The 13,931-nt window shown below is 42.8% G+C and overlaps 1 long non-coding RNA gene across 1 annotated transcript; it reads right to left on the bottom strand.

The window, feature by feature from the left end:
- Window positions 1-5,657: 5,657 nt before the first annotated feature.
- LOC144244389 (uncharacterized) lies at window positions 5,658-12,615 on the bottom strand. Its single transcript, XR_013338932.1, has 3 exons — window positions 12,398-12,615; window positions 6,795-7,024; window positions 5,658-5,912 (listed from the first exon to the last, which is right to left on the bottom strand). It is a non-coding gene; the product is annotated as an uncharacterized LOC144244389 (long non-coding RNA).
- Window positions 12,616-13,931: the final 1,316 nt, after the last annotated feature.

The following is a 13,931-nucleotide window of genomic DNA, read 5'->3' as shown; positions in this document are numbered from 1 at the left end:
TACATGGCTGTTAGTGTGGTTAGAATATCAGTGTTCAGTAAATAAGAAAGTAAAAGAGTCTGAGGGCTTGGGGTCTCAAACTGACTGGAGAACAAAAGACCCAGACTGTTTCTTTTTTTATTTTTATTTTTTTTTTATTTTTGAGAGACAGAGCATGAGCATGAGCAGGGAAGAGGCAGAGAAAGAGACACAGAATCTGAATCAGGCTCCAGGCTCTGTGCCGACAGCACTCGAACCCACGAACCATGAGATCATGACTTGAGCCAAAGTTCAACACTCAACCGACTTAGCTACTCAGGTGCCCCCCAGACTGTTTCTATGGAAAAATCCAGTAGCTTCATCATCTCGTGCTGGAAGTATTAGGCATCTATACACACAGCCAACCTTAAACCCACCTTCTAGACAACTTATCCCTCAAGTCTACCCTTAATGTTTCCTTTCCTCTTTTTATCCATATTGCACCCAGATGCTCATGTTGGAGGCTGAATAAGGCGCAAGTGTGACTTGCCCTGCCTACCCCTTCCTAAGGACGCACACAGGGCCTGGGCCCCACAAGAATGCCCTGGAGAACATCAGGTCTCCTCCACCCTGGGGATGCTGTCGTATGGTACCAGCTTGCCAAGCTCCCGTGGACATGGTCTGTGCCTGAGCTCAGATTTCTCAAGTCCAGAGACCCGGGTTCTTCACTTCCTGGCCGTACAACCTGGGGTGAGTCATTTAACCTCTGTAGGCTTCCGGCTCCTCCCTTGTAATGGGTAGGAGAAGCCTTGTTCCACTCCCTCCCAGGTGATGAGGACGAACAGAGATCACTGGTATGAGCCACCCTCCATACCCTGGACGGCCTGACAAGGTCTCCAGGTACCCAGAGTCTCAAAGGCCCCGTAGGCCTCTCCTCCCCAGCCCTGAAGCTGGGGACATGAGCAGTCTACTCCTCTGGTTTCAGGTCAGCATGGAGCTGCCCGCCATCTTGAGGGAACAGGTACCCCCCCTACCAGCACTGGTCTCCCACGGGCCCTTCCTCATGCCTCCACGTGGCATACAGAAGACGTGACTCAAACTGTATACCAGCAGCAGCCTACACCAGCGGCACCAAGACCATAAATGTCAGACACAGCAGCGAGGAACAGAGGAACACACCATGCTAATTATATGACCGCCAGCAGAGAGACATGGTCTAGAATTATAATTATAATGCCAGAGGGATCTGGGACACGCCACTGGACCATGAGGTCCTCAAGGGAAGAAATGAGAACTTACCGTTTTTCATATTCTTTGGGACTTAGCAGAGTGCCTGGCACTTACTAGACTCTGGCAGAAGGATGCCACAGTGTACACCTGAGACGTGTGGGAAGGGGCCATTGGCAGATGAGGGAAACCTTGTTATCGGGCGTCCCACCCAGGGTGGCTTGGGCAGAAAAGGTGAAAGGAGGTTTACAAACGTGTATGTCTGCCTCAAGCTAAGCCCCATTGCCATCCTCCCTTCCAGGCCACAGTGATAACGTGGGCCCCTGTGGCTGCTCTGATTACTCTGACTTACTGCCTCCACTGCCGGTGATTCTGGGCCCCAGTGTATCCCCAGCAACCCTGCAATCATAACCTTGACCCCTCTTCCTAGGTCACTGTCATTGTCTACCCCTCTAATAGGCTCAGAGCTGTTCACCCCATCCCTGTCCTAGGCTCGGCCCCAGGCACAGCCACAGAGGCTGAGGCTTCTCTGGAGGGGTGGGGAAGGGCTGTGGAGAAGCTGTCAAGCTGTGTTTTATTGTCCAGATCTGGGAGGCCACTTATCTGGGACACCCACACTGGGAAGTGAGATAGTCCGGCAGCACTTTTCCCACCAATATTCTTATCTTGACTGGAAAGAAGACTGTGCTTGTATGTGAAGACATGTGTTTTTGCAAACTCCAGTGTGTCTACTGGAGTGTTTTTCACTCCATGACTTCTGACCATATGGATTATGTTTGTGTAATTTTATGACTTGAACACAAAGCACGTGTCTTCGAAGCACATCTGTGTTTGATATGATGGAGAAGTAGATGTCGCAAAGGGAGATGAGAGGTGGGAGATACTAAAGGAGAAAAATGGCAGCTGGGGAAACATTTAAAAAATCGAAAAGAACCGGTTTTGGTGAAAGACTGAAAAAATGGGTATTTTCATACATTGATTATGTAACTTGTGGACTGATATAGCTCTTTTGGAGAGCAATCTCCAAATGTTAAAATGTTGAAAAGTTAAATGTGTCTTCTTGTCACTGCTAAGTCTACTTTCCATATCCACCCAAGAGAAATACTTGCATATGGACACAAAGAGATGTACATGGGGAGCCTGGGTGGCTCAGTTGGTTGAGCATCAGCTTTGGCTCAGGTCATGATCCCACCGTTCACGAGTTCAAGCCCCATGTTGGGCTCTGTGCTGACAGCTCAGAGCCTGGAGCCTGCTTCAGACTCTTTGTCTCCCTCTCTGTGCTCCTCCACTCATGCTCTGTCTCTCTCTCTCTCAAAAATTAAGAAAAAAAATTAAAAGAGATGTACAAAAATGTTCATTGCTGAATTATTGTAGTAGCAAAAATTATATACAGCCTAAATGTCAATTGAGAAGGGAGGGGTTAAACACAGTATAGTTGTTATATCAATACTCTGGAATGCTAAGTATCAGAAAGAATAAGAAAAATCTTTATAACAAAAGATTCCATCAAATATGTAAATTAAAATAAAAAAATTGTAGAATTGATGTGGATTATACTATATAAGGAACAAAAAAGAAATGTATAGATTTCTACAGAGATATAGATATGTATCTATGTCTATATCTTGTACAGGTTTTATATTCATTATGTATACTCATTGTATATATTCATTATTTATAGTCATATGTTTTTATATATGTTCGTATATTTTATAGAGAGAGAGAATGAAAGAAAGAAAGAAGGGCCTAGAAGGCATACATACCAAATAATTATAGTGGTTCTTCTAAGAACAGCTGAAACTGGGGTGCCTGGGTGGCTCAGTCGACTCTTGATTTTGGCTCATGTTATGATCTCATGGTTGGTGGGTTTGAGCCCCTCATTGGGCTCTGTGCTGACAGTACAGAGTCTATTTGGGATTCTTTCTCTCCCTCTCTCTCTGCCCATACCCTGCTTGCTCTCTTTCTCTCTCTCTCTCTCAAACTAAATAAAGACAGCTGGAATGAAATAAGCATCACCTGAATTGTCCTACAAAGGAAGTATGTTTCCATACATTTTGTGTGATGATAAATACTTTTTACTTTTTCTTTTAAAGGAATCAGCAATACTAGGGGCTCCTGAGTGGCTCTGACTCTTGGTTTCAACTCAGGTCATGATCTCACAGTTCGTGGGATTGAGCCAGCCCCATGCTGGGCTCTACACCAACAGTGTGGAGCCTGCTTGGAATTCTCTCTCTCTCTCTCTCTCTCTCTCTCTCTGTCTCAATGAATAAACATTTTAAAAATGCATTTAAAAAAGGAAAAAAAAGAAATCAGCAATATGGAATCTACCCACCATAGACCCAGTGATCTAAACAAAAGCAGGAAAGAAAATACCTTGTTTTCTGTGGCAGATGTGTGGTTCAGCCTGGCCCTCTTCCTCTTGGTGAGGTGGAAGAGGGGGTAGAGTAGGAGGAACAAGCTAGAGGAAAGGCACCTTGGTCACCCCCACACCTCTGCCTGTCTAGTGTAGGTGGCACAGGAGGGGGCTATTTTTATCTGTGTTGCTCTGGAAAGTAGCTACCACTGCAGAGGACCCAGAGAGGGTGGCTGAAAGTTTCTTCCATAGTTAGAGTCAGAAAATGGTTCAGTCTGAGCCAGCCTTTTTTTCTCCCCTTCATTTTATCAATACAGAAACTGAGGCTGGAGAGGAAAAACATAAAACCCAGCTGTGCTACAATTAATTCTCCTCTGTCCAGGTAGTGGGGGCAATGAGGGGAGTTCAGTCTGTAGACAACAGTTAAGATGTTTGCTCCCCCACCCAAGAAGAAATGAAGGCAAAGCTCATAAACAAGCATATTCACACATACTGCTACAGTCATCCAAAATCTCACTGCCTGGGGGAATGGGAGCCAGGGAGCCTCAAACCAAAGGATGAAGACTGAAGCTCTCAGGCTTTACCAACCCCCTTCCCAAATCTTTTTGCCCAAAATGGAACCTCTACTCACATAGGAGGTGCCAAGGCCAAGCAAAACCAGTAAAGAAATCATCTCTACTTCTCCACCTTAGCCCAAAGCAGTTGTCTCAAATCATAGTTAGCTGGGTATAAAATTCTGGGTTACCAGTCATTGTCCTTCAGCCACTGGGTCCATTGTCTTCTGGCTTTGGGAGCTGTTGGGAAGTCTGCTCTGAGGCTCATTGCCATACCTTGGTACTTTAATCCATCTTTTCTCTCAGGTTGCTTTAGAAATGGCTCTCCTTATTTTTGATGTTTTATAATGTGTTTTGGAATCAATTGTCTTTAATCCTGTTTAGGACTGTGTTTATTGACTCTAAGAATATTTGTCTTTTCATTAATTCTGGAAAATTCTCAAATATTATCCTTTCAAATATGACCTCTTCAAATGATGTATCCTTTGTACTCCCTCCTTTTGCCTTAGTTTTAGTTCCCTGAAAAGAGGATCTGAAAGAAGAATTTAAGTGCGAGTAGTTCATTCAGGATGTGATCCCAATGACCAGAGGTAGTGAGGAATGGAAAGCAAAATAGGAAATTCCATAAAGTTTGCAGCAGTGACTTACCACTGTAACTAACTGGGACTCAGTCCCGTGGTGAATTCCTTGGAGAAGTTTACAATGTATGCCTCAGATTCTTTCAGCAAAGGATGATTGAATTCAGACATTTATTTCCTTCTTTCCTCCACTGACTCAAGGCTGCTGCTGGAAGTTGCAACACCTTCAATCTTCCAAAATGTGTTTGTGTGTAAGCTGAACTGACTTTTGCAGTGTTGGTGAAAGCTCAGAGTCAGAACAGAGAGACATTGTGGCATGTGGTTACAAAGAGATATTGGCATTTTGCGTGGAATTATCCATCACTACTGCACTAAGTCAGGTGGGGTGAGAGGGTTAGCACAAGGCACCACCAACATCACCTTGCTTTATGGTGAAACTTCTCATTCCATCTTTCGTGTCTCCTAACCTCACTTGTATGTTCTCCGTCTCTTTTTTGTTCTGGGCCTCATTTGGGGCAGTTTCTTCAGATCTGCATTCTCATTTGCTAATTTTCTCTTTAGCTGTATCTAAACTGCCATTCTTTTACACAATATGTTATGTCCTTATGATTTCTAGTTCTTCTTTTCCTCTCTAACATGTTTGTTTATTTTCTTTCAAATTGCCTCACTGTCTTGAGAAAATGGTTGAGGTGGTGCTCAAGTCTGCTGACCCTTTTTCATGATAAGCTACTTTCCCATATGTTTTTGCACTTATTCCTATGAACCAATTTTCGGTGAGCATTCACACACACCCCCACCACCCTGCTTCAATGCTCCACAGGAGGACATGTACACTTTGGAAAGAGGAGTGCTCCGCCAAGCAATATTTTATTTGATTCTGCCAAACATTCCAGGGGCATCATAAACTTGGGGCCAGTTTTTTTTTATTATGGTAAAATATACATAAGATAAAAGTTACAATTTTTAATCATTGTTAAGTGTTTAGTTTAGTGGCATCAAGTCCATTCAACATTGCTGTGTTCATCCCAAACAGAAACTCTGCACTGATTAAACACTGACTCCCCACTCTCTCTTCCCCTCAGCCCCTATATAACCACCATTCTGTGAATTCTCTATTCTTGGTACCTCATACAAATGGAATCATCAACATCTGTCCTTTTGTGACTGGCTTATTTCCTTTAGCGTAATACCTTCAGGTTCATCCATGATGTAGCCTGTGTCCAAATTTCATTCCTTGTACACCTAAAATGAATACAATGTTATATGTCAATCATATCCCGATTTGGAAAATAAATAAAAAGAATTACTTTCTTTTTAAGGCCAAATAATATTCCATTGTATGTATATGCCACCTTTTGGTTAGCCATGAATCCATCGATGGACAATTGGGTTGTTTGGGACTAAATTTTAAGTGAATTTCTCAACTGGATTTTGGGGATATCCTGAGAGAGATTTTTCTTATGTAGAGCCCTAGGCAAGCAACGTCCTCCTCCCCTTTCACTGAGCATGCAGCTTTTCAAGGGCCGTGACCTATGCAGGGACTTCAAACCCAACTTCCCTTCTTTACAGGCCTAAGGCCTCATCACATGTCCCCTATGAGAGTGTTAAAACCAAGTCTCTAGCCAAAAGGACCCAATTCCTGCTCAGAATCCACCCCACCCAGACTCCACCCAACCTACAATATCAGCTTTCACACTAACTACTCTCGTTTTCAATTCCCTCTTTATCTGGGGAACCTCAGGATTGCTCTTTCTTGCTTTGAAGAAATGGTTCTCAACCTTGGCTCCTTTTAGAATCAAGTGGGGACATTTTTTTTAAATCCCAGGACACAAGCCAGACCAATCACATTCAGAGCTCTAGTAACCAAAAGCAAGTGTATTTAAATAAAAATATGTTACATAAATAATCATATAAGAGGTGCCTGGATGTATTTTTTAAAATATAAAGGTCAACCTGAGTTGTCAAAATAGGATGAGCCCTGCCTTCGTTAGGCAGATTCTGGGTTATAATCCTAAGTAGTTAATTTCCTGAATTGAGGTCTATGATCTTTTCTAGGCTACAACCTTAATCTGGAAATAATATTGATTGTCAGCTTCAACTATCAGCCTCCTACACAAAACCTACCTTGCAAAGCCCAGATTCAGTGTGATTAACATTCTGATGTTCCAGGACGCACTTTCTTATGGGGAATAGACCATCTCTCAACAACACAAAGAGACGAGTCTGCCCAGCATCACGTGAGCAAATGCATGAATCCTCTTCCCTTGTCACCTCTGTTGAAGAGCGCTACTCCTCTTCAGCCCACACGGGAGCCTGTGGTTGCTGTTCAGTTACTTGCATCAACTCCAGTAAGCCTATTAATGATAATAAGGGCAGCTAGCAATAATTAATAACTTTTGTTATTAATTTTTTAATGTTCATTCATTTTGAGAGAGAGAGAGCGTGAATGGGGGACAGGCAGAGAGATGGGAAGACATAGAATCTGAAGCAGGTTCCAAGCTCTGAGCTGTCAACACAAAGCCCAATGCAGGACTCGAACTCACGAACTGCGAGATCACGACCTGAGCTGAAGTCAGACACTTACCCAACTGAGCCACCCAGAGGCCCCAATAACTTTGGTTACTAAATAACTTCTGCCTGATATCAAGGATAAGAACCTGAACCCCAAACTTCACATTCTTATTTTTTATTGTCCTTACATAAATGTAATTATACAATATATAATGAATGTATGGTTTCTACTATATAACTAACATAGAGGATAATAAATATATGCTATTTAGTAAATATTACATAAGTATAATTATGATTATTATAAACTATTTTAAACAATGAGATAAGTGCAGAATATCAGACTCCAATATTACCACCTCCAAGATTCAGTAGGTGTTAATACTTTGTCTATTAACTTCAGATCTCTTTAAAAGAAAAAGTAATCATTAGAGATTAAGCTAAAACTTTTATCATGGTCTCCATCCCTCCCCTCCCCAGAAGTTAACTACTAACTTGAAGTTATGTTTATCACTTGAAAGCATATTTTATACTTTTTCTACATGTGCATATATTCATAAATAACACAGAGAATTGCATACTTTTAAAATGTTTACATAAATTGTATTGAGAAAAAGGGTTGACTGGTGACCCCATGCACATGCAGCATCTACACTGTCCAGTAGATGTCACTAATGTTCCAGTCCTAGAGGGATATTGGGGGTTTTTTGGGTTTGTTGTTGTTATTGTTGTTTTGATGTTTCATTTTGTTTTGTTTTGTTTTTCTGTTCTCAGTGACAGATTTGGGATTTCCTTCTATGGAAGCTTTAACTCTTATTTGCGGTTTATCTACATGCAAGATACCCGAGCTTTATTTTTCAAAATTTAAAAGCAGTACTGTAAGCAATGAGACCTGAGATGATTTCTTTCAGTCCTTTCCCTAGAGGGAAGGCTCATAAGAGCAGGGTATGGACAAAGGCCTGAGCAGAGAGAAGGAGGTGTGCATTCTAGTCCCAGAGCAGCTGTGCCCACCCCACAGGCCGACTCCCTCCCCGGGCCTCAGAAGGTGGACTGTTTCAGAGACAGCAAATCATAGCACCCCACATGCTGACTCTGGTCCTTTGATGGTGGCTCCCTGGGGGTGGCTCTGGGCAGGAAAAAAAAGCTTCCACAATCTACCAGCGAGAGGGGAACTGGCAGTGTGCATGCCTGCTGTTTGCCAACCCTGGAGGACAACCTCGCAAAGGGAAGTCCCTCCCAGTTCTAAATCTGCCTCCTACTCTCCCCACAGGGCTGTGCGGCAGCCCCCAGGGACTGGCAGGCCCCGGGGCCATGACCATCATCGAGTCTTGGTTACACACAGATGACCCTTCATTCATTTTCTTTTTAAGTGGGTGTGGCTTCTTTTAAGTCCCAGGAAGCCTTGGCGAGATCAAACCTCATAAGTGGCTGATTCAGGGTCAGAGAGCACAGTAGAGAAACTGCTTGGACTGTGATCAGGCCTTGGCTTTTCCTGGGAGCACCGGGCAGATTAACCCTGGTCACGCCGGAGCCATAGCAGGGCCCTGAAGGCATACATCTCCTGCTTCCCCACTCACTAATATTTGCCAACAGATACAGCAAATTTGATGAAATGAGAAAAAGTCCAGAGAAGGAAGTGCTACCAGTTTGATGTTTTTCCAGGAGCTCACGGTGGCCAGTGTCCTCTCACTAGACGTCTGTTTGTCCTAAGAGCTCTGGTCTGGGAGCCAGGGCATGGACCACGTGTGGGCCATGAGCCCCAGCAGGTCTGGGGCCCCCTTAGCAGGCTCCAGCAGCTCAGAGCAGGCTCCCGGTCCGCGTTCCTCCCCCTGGCCCCTCCCTGACCTGCCCTCTCTCTGGCCTCAGGGCTCCGGGGAGGCCTGAAGAGGCCGTGGGAGTTTGGCTACCATTATCCGGCCCTTATCTGAGCCCACTTAGTTCAATGACTAGGAGCCGACCTGAGGGTCACGCCTGTCTCCAGGGAGCCAGTGCTATCTCGGTGACCTGTGGAAACCTTGGCATGAGCTCATGCTTTCTGACGAAAGAGAGGACCCCTGCCATATCGCTGCCCCGTGCCCCCACCCCCAGCGTCTGGCATGAGCCCGGTGAAGGCTCCACCATTACTCACGGAAATAGCAACACTGATAACTGCAGCAGACAGAAATACATTGATGAATTTCCATTCAGAAAAGCACCTCCTCCCTCCCTCCCCTCTGACTTCATGTGGTGCTATTAGAGTAGACACTCAGGCACACAGGCAAGGCCTTTCTCAGACACAGCCTCGAAATTGTCACCATCCCCGCTTCCCCCTCCATGAAGATACAGTGTCACCATAAATCCCTAGAGAAATCTGTATCCTGGAATTCATACTAAAACATACTTTCTCTTCATTCGGGAAAAGGCTGCAAAGACAGAAAGCTTGTTGTACTCATCTACCTATTGCAAAATCTGACATCACCTGATAAACACTTGGCTGCTCAAACTAAATGGCCGTGTTGAATTGGATCGGGTAAGGGTGACAAACACAGGACCAGGAAGCACGTGACCTGGCTGCTGCCCCTAGAGGACCTGGGGCAGGTTACTTCTCTCTAGTCCGTACAGAGTTACTTTACACAGTCTTAAAATCTTTGTCTATGGGGCGCCTGGGTAGCTCAGGTGGTAAGCAGCTGCCTCTTGATTCGCTTCTGGTCATAATCTCATGGTTCATGGGATCACGCCCCACATCGGACTCTGCTCTGACAATGCAGAGCCTGCTTGGGATTCTCTCTCTCTGCCTTTCTGTTTTTCTCTCAAGATAGATAGATAGATAGATAGATAGATAGATAGATAGATAGATAGATAGATGATAGATGATAGATAGATAGATAGATAGATAGATAGATAGATAGATAGACAGATAGATAGACAGATAGATAGACAGGCATCATTGTTAACAGAGCACTTAGTTCATTTATATTTTATGTAATTACCGACATATTTGCGGTTAAGGCTACCACTTTTGTGACTTTCTTTTGGTCTGGTTGCTCTAAGTTTGTTTTTCTTTCTCTTCTTGCCAACACTTAACTTGACAAATTTCATCATGCTCTTTTTCCTTCTACTACTTTAGAAGTCATAAGCCCTAATTTTATCATAACTACCCCAGAAATCACAACATGCAAAGTTAACCTCTTTTCAAAGTCTAAGGTTGAATAAATATTTATCTTACTCCAAGATGATATAATGACTTATAGCACTTTAATTCCACTTACCCTCCTACTTAAATGCTATTGCAATATATTTTAATTTTTCCAGTTTCACTTTTAAAGCCCACAAATCATTATTGTTGTTGTTTCATACTACGTAAAATACAAAATTTAAGTATACCCATATGTTTACTCATTTTCTTTGATCTTTATTCCCATATTTCAGTCTTTCCATCCGGAATTGTTTTACTATCTGCCTAAAGCACATCCTGCATAATTCTTTATACATGGCTCTAATACTGGAAAATTCCTTCTGGTTCTATTATCTGAAAATATCTTTATTTTGCTCTTATTCCTTAAAAAGATATTTCACTGCATAGAATTCTAGATTAATGCTTATTTTCTTTCAGCACATTGAAAATACTTGATTGCCTTCTAGATTCTACGATTATTGGTGCTGTCATACCCCCACCTCCACCCCAGCAACTTTTAAGATTCTTTTCTTTGTCTCTGCTTTTCTGCAGTTTTACTAAGGCATGCCTAGTGTTTCTTATTCATGTAGGGGCTTATTCTATTATACTTGAACCTGTGGATTGGGGCCCTTTATCAAAATTCTGGAAAATCTATAGCTATTATTCCTCAAATATTGTCTCTATTCCAGTGTCTCTTATCTCACCTAGGACTCTGACTAAACATATATTAGACTTTCTTATTCTATCATCTATATTTTGTATCCTTTCTTCTCCATCTTCCATTATTTTGTCTCTCTGTGTTGCAATCTAGGAGATCTTTTTCTGGCCAATTTCCTATTTACTACTTCCTTTAGTTGTATTGAATCTTCTATTAAAGCCAGTCATTGAACTTTTTAATTTGGGGCTATTATACATTTTATTTCTTAAAGTTTTGTTTGGTTTCTTTTAAGACCTTTCATGTCACTTTGGAAAGTTTCCTACAGATATTTCCAAGCTTCTCTTGTATTTCCTCAAGCATAGTAAGTACACTTTTTTGCGGGGATATGCTTGAAATAATCAGACAAGGGGGATCTCAATTTGATTATTCCAATAATCTAAGTATTTGTAAATCTGCATCTACTGTCTGTTCTTTCTGCTTGTTCTCTTCATGGTGCCTTGTTTTCTTTTGATCCCAGGTTATCTCTTATTGTGAGCCACTCTTTATGCTTGAGAAAGATATTTAAACCAAAAATTTCAGATCCCCAGAATAAAGATATCTTTCTCCAAGGAAGATTTTGTTTGCTTCTATTGGGTGTCTAAGGGCTATGCACCTCCAGAGCTGCCTTAGACCAAGTTCAAAGCTTAAGATTCCTTGGCATGCCCAGACAATGAGAACTGCAATTGCTAACCCCCAGTAGGACAGATGCATAGCTGGTTCACCCTTAGTCTAAGGATGTAGCCCTTTGTGATGCCAGCATATTGTGGGAGAAAGTTTCTGCCTGACTTCCCAACTTACATGCTCTTGGACTTTAATGTCTGTCCCCTACCATCCATGAGGCTGTCAAAGGAAAACCCAAATTTGCCAGGATTAGTAAATGCTCTCAAAGCAAAAGTGGTTTCGAGATTCTTCTTACATCTCTAGGTACTTGTTTACACTCCAGTTTTGACCAGATAATATGAGAGTGGTATGTTCATACATAAATACTTTTAACATCTTTTTTAAAAATTCCATAATATTTTGTTTTCTCTGGAAGATATTTGGTCAAAATAACCTAACCTTCCATGGCCTGATCTCCTGAGCTTGTTTATCATTTATTTTACTAATGGTTTGGTGGTTTCCCTCAGCCAAAGAATATTCTGTCTCAGAGGAATAAAGACAGATAACTGCCTGCAGCTTTGAAAAGACAGTTTTTGTGATGTTTAAAATTAAAAGTATTGTGTTTTAATCTTTAATTCAGCTGGATAATATAATTCCCATAGGTTTTTTATGTTATTTGATGTACATCTATATCAATTACTTACTTCCACAAAACAAATTATCACAACCTTAGGGATGTAAAATAACATATCTTTATGATCTTACCATTTCTGTTGTTTGGAATCCAGGGACAGTTTATCTGAGTTCTCTGCTTCATGTTCTCTCAGAATGCTGCCATCAAGATGTCAGCCTGGGCTGGGGACTCATCTGAAGGCTCAACTGGAGCAATTCACTTATGTGGTTTTTTGCAGACTTCAGTTCCTTTCGGATGATGGACTAAAGGCCTCATTTCCTAACAGACTGTTGGCTAACAGGTGACCTCATTTCCTTGCCAAGTGGGCCTTCCAAATGTTTATCATCAAAGCCAGCAAGGGAAAGTCAGCTAGCAAGACAGCAGTCAAAATCTTTTGTAATCTAATCACAGAAGTGACATCTCCCCATGTTGAGGTGTTCAATTAGTGAGAAGCAAGTTATTCAAAGAGCAGGAATTGCAGAGGTATGGATGCCAGGAAGCAGGGATCAATGCTGACCTTCTGCAATATCCTCTCAGCAGGCTTTCATGTGTGGACACAGGCAAGGTCCCAGGAAGTGCTCAGTGTAACATCTCCTCTCCATCTAGAAAACACCACACTTCGAAGTCAGTCAGATGGGTGAGAATCCTGGCTCTACCACAGTTGAGTGATCTGGAACAAATTACTTAACTTCCCAGTACCTTAATTTCCTAATCTGTAAGCTGAGGTAATAAATATCTTCAAGGGGCTTATGCAGTTTAATAGTCAGCCAGCATGTCAGCCAGGCCTTGAAATACTAAAATATGTCCAATGCTGTTTGTAAAACAGCTGTTCTCCTGTACCTCCCGGAGACCCCTTGGCCACACCAGTATTCCTGATATTTTCCTCAGAAAGTTCTTGAACCCCACACAATTCAGCAATCACAGGAATAACATCTGGCACAACAGCGGGCCTCTAAGACCAAAGCTCCAGTGCTATGCAGGCCATTTTTTATTTTGTCCCATCCTGAATGTAAAACGCCCTTAATATCACCTTTGGTTGTAGGTACTATGTAAATACTGAGGTCTCCCAGACACACTCCATTAACAGAACCGCACTTTCCTGTTTGTTGAACATTTTTGAGACATAAACAAGTCAAGTGGGAGATCCTGCTCTGAATCTAGTCACCCAGTTGGTGGGTTAATGGAACTCCAGATGAGATGGTCTGGCCTGTCCCATCCCAGCCAGTGGGGGGCCAGGGCAGGCCCAGAGGGCACTGAGGGGAAAGCTCTCCTCGTGGAAGCCAGGTGTGGGAAAACAGCGCTCTTGTTTCCCAAGACCATGTGGGTAAAAAAGCTCTAGCATTTGCACCTGGAGGAGGGAGTCTGTACCCCAGCCCTGATTCTGCCAATGGTACTAAAGTCTGACTGCCTGGGTTCAAATCCCAGCTCCACAGTGACTAACTATGTGGCTGGGGCTGGGTTTTTCAATATGAGCCAGACTACCTGGTTTGAACCCCAGATCTGCTAACTCCCCTGCTCTGGCCTTAGGGAGCTTGTTAACCCTCTCTTGGCCCTCATTTTCTCATGTCAGCTACCTCTTCAGGTTTTTGTGGAGATCCAATGAGTTTGTGGATGTACAGAGCTTAG

Source organism: Crocuta crocuta, unplaced genomic scaffold, assembly GCF_008692635.1.
Source record: "Crocuta crocuta isolate KB4526 unplaced genomic scaffold, BGI_CrCroc_1.0 scaffold158, whole genome shotgun sequence".
Classification (NCBI taxonomy): Eukaryota; Metazoa; Chordata; class Mammalia; order Carnivora; family Hyaenidae; genus Crocuta; species Crocuta crocuta.
The sequence above is the reverse complement of the archived record's forward strand: the minus strand, read 5'-3'. Positions and strand labels throughout refer to the sequence as shown.